Genomic DNA, 14,437 nt, shown 5'->3' on the forward strand with positions numbered 1-14,437 from the left:
AATATGTTCAGAATTCAAATACTCGGTAGAAATAGAAAAACTTAGCAGTTATACAAGTAAAGGAAGCATTTCACCAGCTTATTTGGAATGTGTTATAATCTATTTTCTTTTGCAATATATCATAATAGTGGAATATGAGTGATACATAATGAAAAATATGTTTATTTAGCTTATAGTTTTGGATTTAGAAAAATGCAAGATCTGAGAATGCTGCACCTGATGATGACTTCATATTGCATCACAACCTTGCAGAATGTATCAGGTAGTGGGAATAAAAGAGTAGTAAGCAGACAAGTGCAAAAGGGAGGATGGAACTTAGAGGGGCAGATATTCCCTACAATCACTGTGTCTCTACTAATGTCAATCACTGTTATGGAAAGAGTTCATTAGCTCATGAGGGCTTCTTGCTACATGATGCAAGCAACTCACATTAGACTTTGCCTCCACCACTGAGATTTGAGGAAGTAAGACCTACCATAAATTTGTAAAGGAAAAACCCATATTAAAACCATGGCACACAGTAAAAATTAGGAGTTTGGAGGGCTTTTGTCTGAACTTGTCAATGGTAAACAAAAATTAAGGTCCATGAATTTGCTCTAAGTCATATTGGGGAGGTGCAATCTTTTGCAATCAACTGTTTGGTGGCAGGAAAAAAGCAGGCACTTCTTTTTAATTTAAATTAGAAACAATCATGCTTCACATGTAAATTCTAGCTCCCTCCCCTCTTCCCCTGGCCCCCCACCAGTCCCCCAAGTCCTCCACCAAATCCCCACTCTGTTCCCTAGGGAGGGTGAGGCCTTCCTGGGGGAACTTGAGAGTCGGTAATTTCTTTAATGGCAGGACCTAGGCCCTCCACCATGTGTCCAGGCTGAGAGAGTATCCCTCCTTGTTGGATGGGCACTGAAAGGCCATTTGTATGCCAGGGATAAATACTGATCAACTACCCAAGGCCCCAAAGATTTCCTAAGCCTCCTCATTGACATCCACCCATGCTGGCCTCCCAACCATTACTCTGGGTCCAAGAACTCCCCCTTATTCAGGTCATCTGTTTTTGTGGGTTAAACCAGCCCAGTCTTGACCCCTTTACTCATCAGTCCTCCTCTCTGTCACTGGGTTCCTTGAGTTCAGCTGTGGGTGTTTATCTGTGGGTGTCTGCCTCTGCTTCCATCAGTCATTGGTTGAAGGTTCTGCTTCCCAGACTCCCTGACAGTGGGATTGTAGGCTGGCACTCCCCTGATCCATGTCTAAAATCTATATATGAGTGAGTACATACCATGTTTGTCTTTTTATAACTGGGTTACCTTACTCAGGATGGTTTATTCTAGTGCTGTACATTTGAAGCAGTCACTTCTTAATTTCTGTCACAAAGTCTGACCTTGTCACTGGTGACAATGTGTTCTTTATTGAAGGAGAGAATTCTATGTCCATGTACTTAATTTTCTTTTTCTTGTGACTGTCACATAGCCAGTTCACTGCTAAAGTCAACAGCCAACTTTTCTGTTAGAGTTTTCTCCAAATTAAATAGGTCAGGCATATCTTTTTAAAGAATTAAATCTGGCTGACTTGCCCAAATCAGTGTGTGGGTTGAGTACCAGAGACTTAGCAGAGTTCTTTCAATCTAAAGTGACCTCCATTCACTTGATATGACTGTAGAGGACACAATTATACAGGGAAAAAGCTTGAGTGAAATGCTGAGCACTTTATTACACCAACTACACCTGAATAGTGCATGACTGCAAGCTGTGACTCATATCTACCTTTCAGAATGCAGGATTTTAAGTCTTTTCACAATGGAGTTTTCTTATTAGTCACTCTGCTTTCTTGTTAATTAACTCTCACAGCATTTCATGTGGGACAATGTTTGAAAAGAAGGAATTACCAGGGAATTCAGCTTTATTGTTTTATTCCATCTGCACTAAAATATTATTGGAAAAATTCAGGCTAGAAAGGAAAACATATGCCTTAAGAAAAGTTTGTTGGGAAATGAGAGAGTGGGTTACAGGTTTTCATCATGTTTTTAGTGTGGATACTGAAAAGAAGCAATTTGCTGTGGTTTCTTCTCATTATTTAGAACATAACTTTATACATACTAAAACTTTTCTAAATGTCATTTCTTATGCATACATTATTTATGATCAAATATTTAAATCATCATTACTATATTTTGAAAAAAGCAAATTACCCTACAAGTTAAAACCGTTGATGTTAATTTAATTATTTGAAAACTCTCAAGGTGGTTTAATCAAATCTTCTAACTGGAAAGAATATAATTAGAAAAATTCTAGTGGAAGTAACTTTTTTTTCACCGATCCCACGTGGAGGTTTATTGGTGGACACAGGAAAGGAAATAGGGTTGAGAGGTAACCAACCCATGCAGAGCTGAGAGAGAGAGAGAGAGAGAGAGAGAGAGAGAGAGAGAGAGAGAGAGAGAGAGAGAGAGAGAGAGAGAGAGAAAGGCAGAGAGAAGATATGAGAGAGAGATTGAGAGAGATGGAAGTAACTTTTAAAGGAAGTATTTTTAGGTTGCTTAAAGCATCTCTAATGCCATTAAGTAATATTTTAATAACTCACATTATATAATTTGCAAGTGTAAAAGGAAGGCATAATAATACCAGTAAGGTACATTTCAAAAGGTCATCTAGCAGATATTTAAATTATTTTTGAAAAGTTAATGAATTGAGATCACAAATGAGAAATAGGTTTGAATTAGAATTTTTATTTGAGGAATCAAAATTTTTGTTAATACAACTGTCATACACAGAATAATCATTTGCCGTTTTAGAATTTCTGTGGGTCATTAGTATTTTATGAACTTACTCAGCAACAAGAACAAAGTAATGATATTATTCACCTTTTTTAATATGTATATTTTTAATTTTAGAAAAATTTTAAATTCTACTGTGATTCCCATTTTTAGCAAATAATTATATTTATATATTTACCTCTGAATATGAACTGAAAATCAAGATTCATTGAATGGAAACATTAAAAAGAATAATATCTATAATTATCTTACTGTTAGAAAGTATTTCCTCAATAACCAATTTATTTAAAAATTGTGTTCTCAAGGATGGAAGGGACATAATTAATGAATTATTTCGATCCATTTTACAAAAGAAAAAAGTATGCTCTGACTCAAGAAAGTTTTCAAAAATGAATCATTGCATAGTAAATATTAAGAATATTAGAATCTCATTGTTCTAAATCCAAAAATTCTACAAGACTGTGAACTAATTATGCTATAAGAAATATATAATCATGTCCTCTCTATGATAAAAAGAACAAAACACAAAATATGTAATTCAGCTTAAAATCAATGGAAAGGTGTAATTGATATTCTTGTTTGAACTGGTTGTACTTGGTTGGTAATGACATACTGGAAAAGAAAATAAAATATTAAGCATAAATATTGTGTTCATTTCTTATTCTGAATTTTGGTAAAGACAGGTATGTTAAGCAGTACATATGGGTCCTCTCTTTGGAGGTGTGACTGTCTATTTATTTTCCTTTACATTTATTTTGTATTTGTAGATGTCACTTTTCTGCTGTATCTTTCACTCATATTGAATCACTATCGATTTATAATTCTTAAACTGTTGCATTATTTTCTATATAGAATGCAATTTAAGAAGATGAAAAATTCAACTACACAGTAAATACTCAGTGGAGTTTCCAGCATCAATGAGGGAGACAGTAGCCTTTGTAAATGGTGAGATGACAAAATCTGGGTTAGTCCCCAAGGAAACAAGAAACACATGGGCAAAAATGAAAAGAAAAAGTTCAAGAAGTAAAAATAAAAACAAAATAAAGAGTGTACTTTGCTTGTTAGTGTGTACTTTTTTGAGCCTGATTTTCCAGATTTGGGGGAATTCAGATTTCACAGAATTCTTGTATCTTTTTGTTTGTTTGTTTTTGTTTTTCAAGATAAGGTTGTTCTGTAATGTAACTCTGTAGAACAAGTTTGCCACAAACTCAGAGAAATCCACATGTCCCTGCCTCCCAAAGGTTGAGATCATAGGTGTAAGCCACCACTGCACAGTTGAATTCTTAATACATTTATATGAAGTGGAGACATCCTTACCATTATTTATTTTCACTCTATTTTTAAATTTATGATTTTCTCATAAAATGCATACTGACTGCAGATTCCCCTCCTCTCTTCCACTCCTCCCAGTTACCCCAACTTTCCTTGCCTGCTGTTTTCTAAATAGAAGCAGAGAAAAGAGTGGATCTCAGGCAGAGGGCAAGTGGAATCTATTGAAGACCATGATATCAACCCACAAAACTTTGAACACTGGATCTTTGACAAAGAAGCTAAAACTATACAATGGAAAAAGAAAGCATCTTCAACAAATAGTGCTGGAGTAACTGGATGCTGGCACGTATAAGACAGCACATAGATCCATATCTATCACCATTCACAAAACTTAAGTCCAAATGGATCAAAGACCTTGGCATCAATCCAGCCATACTGAACTTCTTAGAAGAGAAAGTGGCAAGTACCTTTGCACAAATTGGTACAGGAGACCACTTCCCAAACATAACACAAGTAGCACAGACACTGAGATTTACAATTAATAAATGTGACCTCCTGAAACTCAGAAGCTTCTGCTAGGCAAAGGGCACAGTCAACAACACAAAATGACAGCCCACAGAATGGGAAAAGATATTCATAAACCCCACATCTGACAGAGGGCTGGTCTCCAAAATTTACAAAGAACTCAAGAAGCAAGTCTCCAGAATACCAAGGGATCCAATTAGAAAGTGACGTACAGAACTAAATAGAGAATTCTCAATAGAGGAGTCTAAAATGGCTGGGAGACACTTGAGAAAATGCTCAACATCCATAGCCATCAGAGAAATGCAAATAAGAACAACTCTGAGATACCATCTTAGGCCTATCAGAATGGCTAAAATCAAAAACACCAATGACAGTTTATGCTGGAGAGGATATGGAGAAAGAGCAACACTCCTCCACTGCTGGTGTGAATGACAACTTGTTCAGCCACTTTGGAGATCATTATGGAGATTCCTCAGGAATATGGAAGTCAGTCTACCATAAGACCCAGCAATTTCACTCTTAGGTATATACCCAGAAGATGTACACTCATACAATAATACTATGTGCATAGCAGCATTATTTGTAATAGCCAGAACCTGGAAGCAACCTGGATGCCAATCAACTGAAAAGTGGATAGAGAAAATGTGGTACATCAGCAGAATGGAGAATTATTCAGAAAAAAAACAATGGAATCTTGAAATTTGCAGGCAAATGGATGGCACTAGAGGAAACCATCCTAAGTGAGGTAACCCAGTCTCAAAGAGACAAACATGGTATGTACTCACTCATATATAGATTTTAGAGATGGATCAGGGGATTGCCAGCCTACTATCCCACCTCCAGTGAGTCTGGAAAGCAGGGAGGACCCTAAGAGTAATATGCGTGGTACCCCGGGTCAGGGATATGGGACAACATCTCCTAATTGGATTGGGAGGTGGGTGGGTGGGACAGAAGGAGATGGGAGAAAGAGAGGGTGAAAACAGGAGGGGAGAAGAGGATGTGAGAGAGCAGAAATGTTGAGCCATGGTAAGAATAGAGGAGAGAAGGATGAGAGGTACCATAATAGAGGGAGCCATTATACATTAGAGGAGAGATCTGGCACTACTGAGATCTACACAGATCTACAAGAATCACACCCACTGGCATTAAGGCTACCTTAAATGCCCTCCAATGATAATGAGATTGATGACTACCTTATATGCCATCCCAGAACCCTCACTCAGTGGCTGATAGGAGCACCGGCATACACCCACAGCTAAAAACTGAATTGAACTCCTGGGACTCAGCTGCAAAAAGGAGTGATGAGCAAAGGAATCAAGATCAGGCTGGTGAAACCAACAAAGGCAGTTGACCTAAGCAAGGGGGAACACATGGACCCCAGACTGATGACTGAGAGGCCAACATTGGACTGATCCAGATACCCCCTTCCTGCCCCGCTCAGAACCTGTGTGTTAGAGAATAGGCTTCGGCAAGCTGTGGGACCTTGGAGAGTAGAGTAGTATTTATTCTTGGCATACAAATAGACTCTGGGAGCCTATTACACATGAAAGGATGCTCTCTCAGCATGGATACATGGGGGAGGACCTAGGCTCCGCCCAGTATGGTGACAGACTCCGACAATTCCTCATGGAAGCCCTTACATTTCATGGGGAGCAGATAGAATGGGGTGAGGGATTGGCAGGATTATGGGGTCAGGGGAGGAGGGGAGGGAAAGGGAACTGAGAGTAACGTGTGTAAAAATTTAAAGAACAAAAAAGAAAACAGTAGGCCTTCTGGGGATATCAATGGAATACAACACAGGAATATACAATAAGACTAGGCATAATCCCTCATTTCGGAGCTAGACAAGACATCCGAGAGGGAGGGAAAGGGTCCTGAGAACAGGTGATAGAGTTAGAGACAACCCCCCATTCAAGCTGTTAGAAGTTCACACCCCCAAAAGTAAAACCACCAGGCTAACAACCTAATATATGCAGAGGATCTACAGACCCATGTAAACTTGCTGGTTTCAATTTCAATGTCTATGAGCCCCTATGAACCCCGCTTAGTTGATGCTGTGTGTCATGTTACACTAGCGATTTTGACACCTCTGTATCCCACAATTCTTCATCTCCCTCTTCCACAGGATTCCCGAGCTCCAAGGTATTTCTTATTATTTTCAAGTGATGGCCCCATTCTCCCATTTATACCCATGATCATAAGAACAACTGAAACAATACATTGACTTTAGAAAAGCTTCTTTCAGGCTTCTGATGCTTCAGGACACAAGTAAGTGCAATGGAGTCACTAGTCTTTAATACTCTACCTGACAAATGCAACTGTTCTTCATAGCCTTTTTTAATTGTTAATTTTTAATTTTTAGTGATACCTACATACAGGCTCTATCACAAGCTAAAATCAGTAAGCATGTGCATACTCTCAGTGCTCTTAGATATCCAGAAAAGTAGAGGTGAGTTCAGCACCTTGAAGGCTTGGCCAAGTTATCAATAGACCTGTGCATTCTCTGAATTAGGCACCAGCTACGGACTTTTGGGGGCATTTTTATTTGGAGAAGCATCTATCTTAAACTCCCTGTTAATTTCATAATGCTACAATTCGTTGTTTTCCTGACAGGTCCAGTTCAAGCCTCTGTGCCAAACACAAGGGAAGGAAATGGGTTTTTCCTTGATGGTGGTCTGTCTGACACTGAAATTGAGATTCTCTTACTTCTTATATATGTTTTAATGAGGGTAGGTAGAGCTAGCATAGGAATTAGAAAGTGAGATTAAAAAGGTAATGAGGGAGACAATTATGTGTGTATGTGTTCATGATGTACCTATGTTCTATTTGCACCCACATCCACAGCACATAAGTAGAGTTCATAAGACAACCATGCAGTTAAACATCATATTTCACGTTGAGTGAGACAGAGATTTGGCTGTTTGCCACTGTAAGCCAAAAGAATAAATTTAAGATAAAAAATCTGAAGACATTTAAATTACTTCTTAAAACTTCCTTTAAAATTAGTAGAGTATAACATTACTAACTAAATTTAGTTTTTTATTCCATAAATGTGGGATGTTCTTTAATTTATTGTCTTTAAACTTTCCAGTAATATTTCACAATTTTATGCACACTTTTAAATTTTTTGTTACATATTTGAATTTTTGACTATGGCTGTCAATTTTTTTCTAATTTTCATTTACTATTTACTGCTTGGCTACATAAGCGTAATTTTGTGATATTACTTTTATATTCTATCACCTTGTTGTATCATCTTACTGGTTCTAATGGTTTACTTGCAATTTTGTTTTTGCTTTTCATAGCACAAAGCTTTGAAAGAAATCCTTACAAAATTCCTAACATGTGATGTTTCAAGAAAATCTATCTAGAAAAAAGTTAACAGGTAAAGGTTCAATTTTAACTTAATTTGACATTCATAATTGAGAATTATCCCAGTAGTATAAAAATAATCAATGAAATTTCTATAAAATTTTAAGAGAAATATAAACCTTTACCAAATTTAAGTTCCTTAAACTGTTGGCTCCATTTGCTGATACAACATGTAAACCAAATTCCAAAATTTATTGTAAATTCTACCTAAAGATAGACTCAGTGTGTTTTCAATATTGAAGTAAAATATTTTATTAAGACATTAATTTATTTGTCAGTGACAAGATGTCTAAATATATGAGTTGGAATTTCATTTAAATAACACTTAAATAATAGTCATAGAAAAAACAAGAAATGCATAATTTCATCTGTAGTAACATTTTTTTATTTTGTCTATGTGTCAGAATACACATCACATCAGAATTTTTACAAAAGATAATTTACCCAGAGTCTATTGTTTCATGGTGTGACTTCTTAGTGAAAAAAACAGTGACATAAGCTCAGTAAGGTATAATTTAATGTGCCACATAACATTCCACATTCTAAGCAACGTGATCTACCCTCAATGCTTTTAGAAAAAAACTAGGTAGCACTGTACTGAAATATTTGTTATCACATAACTAGTTGGTATGCCAGAAAAACAGCAATCTAGCCTGAAACGCAGCAGAAACACCTGCTTTCCTAGTCTAGTGAAGATCATTGCTACTGCTGCCAGATTATTTCATTAACCTGTAGATTATAAAACTGAATTTAAAAATCAGAGAATTAGCTTTTGCTGCTTCTGGAAAATGAAGGTGGTTTGCACCATAGTTCTGTATAACCAGAATAGATTCTAGAGCTATTTTTGCTTTTTTTGTACCCAGGAGCTTTGTATTCTAAATCTGGGTCACATTTATTCAATTTACAGAGCCCTGTCCCTGCTATGCAACTACCCTACTTTTGTGAGGAGAAAAAACCAAAACCAAAACCAAAACAAAACACCTAAACATCTATTGGGACTCTGTAGTGGAAGGCCTCCACCTCTATGAATTGAGTAACTCTTTAAAAATAAGGAATATTGAAGACACTTAAGAGCAAAATGATGGTATAGGACTTGACAGTTTACTTCTAATTCTAACACATTATCATACATTTTATTTTCTGCTTCTATTAGACAACATGAACAGTTGAAATTATTCCTTCTAACTGAAAAGGGTCTGTTTCATTGATTTTGGAGAAAAGGGGCTAGAACAATTCTTTAACAGTTACCAGTATTTACTGCTCTTGAAGAAAATCTGAGCTCAACTTTCAACAATCTTATCAGGCTGCATGTACCGCCAGTTCCAGGAAAACTCTGGTCTTCATGGACACCTATACAAATTTGTACACAGACACAGACACAGACACACACACACATACACACACACACACACACACACACACTTTTTTAGTAAATACAATAAATATTTAAAATAAGAGAGAAATGTTTCTCACATCAGCACTATTGATATTTGGCCCAGATAATATATGAAGTGCTGCTTGTTCACTGTTGGGTGTTTAGTAGTATCCATGCCATCCCACCACTAGATGTCAGTAATACCTCTCCTATATTTGTGATGATTAAAAATAACTCCAGTTATCGGTCTTTAGCCTTGGGACTCAAAATCACCACAGAAGGAAATAAACTGCACTAGATGAAAAAAGATAAGCACTTATGACATTCAGCTCAATAGCCATGCCCTTCAGTGAAAAAGCTTGTCTATTTAATTTTTACCACATATATGTGTTTGATATTCTGTAAAAACTTTAAATTTTAATTACAATCAATACTATCCATTATAACTAAGAGTATATTTTCATGAGAAGTGTTTTATGTTACATGACAATTCAAATGACAAAATATTTCATTACCAAGGCACAACAAAAAAACTAAGACATAAATAAGAAATATTATTGTATAAATGCTAAATTCTAATTTGCTGTGAGTGTAGTAAAATGACACCAGTTATTGTTGGAAACACCTGACAGTGTACGTACTTTTACTACTGGAAAACTTTCCAGAAAGTCTATGCACAAGTGCAACTTCCTATTAGTCTTACCAAGAGTGTATTTTGAGATTAGTCACATGTTTCTCTACACAAATAACATATGTGTAAGAGATTTTTACATGTATGAGTTTGAGCAATTAAAAATCAAGAGTCTTGGTAGGATGCATAAGTTATAAAGCACGTTCATAGGTTATGACAGTATGAATATGTTAGATCTTAGTTTAATAGTCCCCTGACATTTAAAAAATAGCATGCCAGGTGACATGACAGCTAATCTTGGTTGTCAGCTTAATAGCCATGGGTATAGGGAAGTTAAAGAATTTCCTTTATTAGATTGACTTCTAGACATGTCTGTGAGTAATTTCTTTAATTGATAGTTGATATATGAAGTCCCAACCCAGTGTGAGCAGTGCCATTCCTAAACAGGTAGTCTGGCCTAGATAAATAGATAGCTGAACAATCCAGAGGGAACAAGTCAGTAAGCAGCCTTCCTTCATGTATTTATGAGTCATTCTCCTTCTGGAGTTTCAGCTTTGGTTTTGCTCTATAATGGACTATAACCTGTATGATAAAATAAACCCGTTCCACCTCTAGTTTGTTTCGTTTTAACATTTCTCACAACAACAGAACACAAACTAGAATATTTAGTAAAGTTTTTTCACCAAGTGACCATATATTTATCTCAGGATGCCAAAGTTTTTGTTGAGATGAGTGCAAAAAGCAGCCATGGATTTATTTTTTCTTTTATTAGTGCAAACATCAGTGTCAAGCAGTTATATAAAATTGGTGCTTAGATCTTGTGCAGAATACATTCCTTCTTCATAGTTAAAGCCTTGAGTCAGGCACTACTCACATTATGGTGAAAATTTTAAACTAACAGCTCTCCAGTATTCCAAAATTACAATTTTTCCATTGCAAGTAAAGTTGGTTTACTTAACTCCTACTATGAATAGTGATGAAGGAACTGAGATTCAGATATGGGGAGTCCTGACTAAAGTTCCTTTTTAACGAAGCTGTTAGTTACATAGTACTAAATTGAAGAAAAAAAGGTGAATTAATGTTTTCTTCTTGTGTAAAGAAATTTTATCATTTTGATACCCTAAGCATTTTAGTCTATTGAAATAAAATCATCTACCTAAACAACTACATAGCATGTTCTTTAGAAGTATGTTGATTTTTTTCTAATACAGGGGTCACATATAGGTCTGTAGACTCAATTTTCTCTCTAGATAATCAGATTTACAATAATCCTTTGCCACATTCTGGAATACTCAGATGTTATATTAAGAAGACTGAGAATTTAAAGAAGGATCCTAGTAACTGGCAGCTCCAAATCTGTCAAATATTTCATCTTTCGTAGTTGCTGTATTGCTTTAGATAAGTTATTTTATATAAAGAGGAAGTTCAATAAACTTCATACTGCCTTTTCCGAGTAACAGATATGATTCATTGGATTACGCTGCCAAGAGTAGTTGATGGATTATATGTTTCTGATCATATCCCTCTGAAAGTATACTCAGAATCTAGTAAAAAAAATTCTTGAACTTTAGAAATTTTAGTATCATAGTGAGCCTTATTTAATTTATCTTCACATTTTGAGAAGCTTTCACCCAAATCAGTGGACTATGTTGGCATTCAATATATCAAGCACCATAGCTGAAGAAGTTTGGATGAGAAATGGCAGCTTACACTTCCTAGGAAATGCCAATTTTTAAGGTCACTATAAAAATAAGTATGGTAAAATGGGTTTCAATAAAGATTGAAAATCATTTACTCAATTACAGGTGAGAAAGAGATGGTTCAGGAATCACCTAGTTCTTACTAAAATTAACTATTAAAACCTCAATTCCCTGCAAATAAAATCAGATTATCCAATCACTGCTGTATTTCAAGTTTTCAATTAAGCTCACATAATGTGTCAACTTCATAAGTAAAGCCTAAATATACTTTTTAAAAAATATCAACCTTATAGTCCCCAGAACTAAGAATTTTGACACACGCTCATGAACCCAGCATTTAAAACAAGCATGACAGTCTCATTATATGCAGTTCCCTGGTGCCTTTAGAAGCAGCAACCTCATCCTACAAACTTATAATATATGGGACCTTAACTTAATCATTTATGGCTTTAGCTAGTCCTTGGTTTTCTCTAGTTAGGTATTAATGGAAACTCAATAGCAAGAGACACCAAGCATAACTTTAAGCACTATTGTCTCATTTTGTGCTGTAGCACACCTGAGATGTATTCCTTATTATTCAGTTGAGGTTTATTTCCTTCAGTGTGAACCAGGTTAGATAACTAATGCCAATTTTCCTTTTCTCCTTAACAATCTTATCTGTTGTCTTTGATTTCTAATGCCATCATTTTTTCTATCAAAATAACTGTGACTTTATTAGGCTTAATTTAACTGAAAATAAACTTTCCTGAAGAATATTAGAAGAAAAGATTGTGGCAGCTTCCAGCATGCTCTGGAGCTCCTGGGTGCATGAGAGACATATGGAGACTCCTAGGGATAATATGGCAGTAGAAATGAAGTCTGCATGGCCTGAAATAGCTAAAAAGAAAAAGAAAAAAGGCAAGTCCTAAGGGCATATGCTTTTAAACAGGAAACTTGTGAAATTAAAAGGAAAGATGACAGAACAGAGGTATATGTGTAGAGTATACATGGGAAATGATGAAATCTTTGTCTTTCACTACCCCATCTCAGCAAGTAGACTGTAACCACAGAAGTTTCTGATAATGAGCTGTGTGTCTGCCACAACCTTCAACAGTGAGATCTGAGACTCTGGGGGCTCCTGCAGAAACAGGTCATTTTTGAACAGGACAGGTCTTATTTTCAGCAGCTTGCACCACGCATGGAGCTGCCAGGGCAGTAGCTTGTGTTGCTTGCACAGTGTTGCGTGCAGGTTCCAAGTACAGAGGTACTGCCTGGTGGTATGCACTTATGGCAGGGAGATGTACAACAGACTGGAGCATCCAAAGAATCATGTCATCATGGAACAGGGCTCTTTCTAGGCCTGTTTTCCAGCACCCAGCATGGAACCTCTGTAGCTGTGGCTCATGCTTCTTGCTGACGGGCAGACAGTATAGGGGGCAACAGAGCTGCTTTCGAGCTACAATACAGAGGACAAGCTTGGGAAGCCTTGGGATAGAGGTGTGTGGCAACTAGGGGTTCTCAAAGAACCTGCCCCAGTCTGCCCTGTCTACTTGTATAATCACCCTGACTCTGGGCAACAGCAGGATATCTGAGATGTGTCTCTCGGCAACAGTCATGTATTTATGGTGCTTCAGAAATAAGAAACCTTGAATTGGAGCAATATTTGTGTACAAAGATGTCTATGAAAAAGGAAACAAAAACAAATAGGCAAAAATCTATACAAAATGGAAACTCAAAATGACACTGGGATACATGGGGAACTGCTCTTGGTGGGGGCTGGGAACTTGTAACCTCAACCAGGACCTCCATCTTTCTCAGAGAGTAAACATTCTGTTGCCTGTCTTCTAATCTTTCCCAGTGAAGCAGGTCAGAGACAGTACCACCAGGAAGAGAGGAGGGTATGAGGAGAGCAGCACTCACTTCTGGCAGGAAGTATGAATGGAATTATCAAGAAACAGTTCCTGCAAGCTTAGACTTTCCTAGACAACATCAGGGACGGGCCCAGGTTCACAAATAGCCTAGGCACACCAGGAAACACACATACAACACTTCATCCTGGAACCTGGCTGGGCAAGGTGGGAAGTGAACAAGTTGATGGTGAAATGTTGAGAAAGAAAGAGGTGACAAATAAGTGGCGGTGAAGTGGAAAACAATCCTTTGTGTGCTACGAAGTGAGGTAGAACAGAAGTGAGTGTGTTTATGCTCCTTGGGAAAAGGTGATTTACACCTTCCAACAATAGAAATAGTAATAAATAGAATTGCTAGTGGACCTTCTTCCTTTCAGAGAACTTACCACTGTATGGATTGCTGTCGAGCCCATAGCTGTATTCTAGCCTAAGAAGAACAGTGACTGAAGAATGGAGATTCGCAACTGACTGGACCTACTCTGCTATGCTTACTTCTCATCTTAGTCTATGTGCTAACATTTCTATTTGGCTGTGGTGGCGGCTCACTCATGAGATTTCATGACTCTATGTTGAGCTGCAGTTTTACCTTCCTGTGTCTCTGGCCAGAGTTTTTTGTCCTTTGATAGCTTTGGAGAAACACATGATGTCACCTTGCACTCTGTCACACAGAGTGGGCAGGAAGAAGACACCCAGAAACCCTGCTCAATATGTGGCCGACCTGCAGCATAAGCCACAACAATGTGTAATTATGGGGTCGAGATAAGAGAGAGAAAGAGAAGTAGAACAGCTTGAGCACTATGAAGAAGAAATCTTGAAAATTCAGGGTGGACAGGAACTGCCTGATGTGAGTTGCCTGAGCAAGCCACATGAGGCCATGGTGAAGTCACAGTTTGCTCTGCAACTGAGGGCCAT

This window comes from Mesocricetus auratus, unplaced genomic scaffold (genome assembly GCF_017639785.1).
Source record: "Mesocricetus auratus isolate SY011 unplaced genomic scaffold, BCM_Maur_2.0 Super-Scaffold_100003, whole genome shotgun sequence".
Lineage (NCBI taxonomy): Eukaryota > Metazoa > Chordata > Mammalia > Rodentia > Cricetidae > Mesocricetus > Mesocricetus auratus.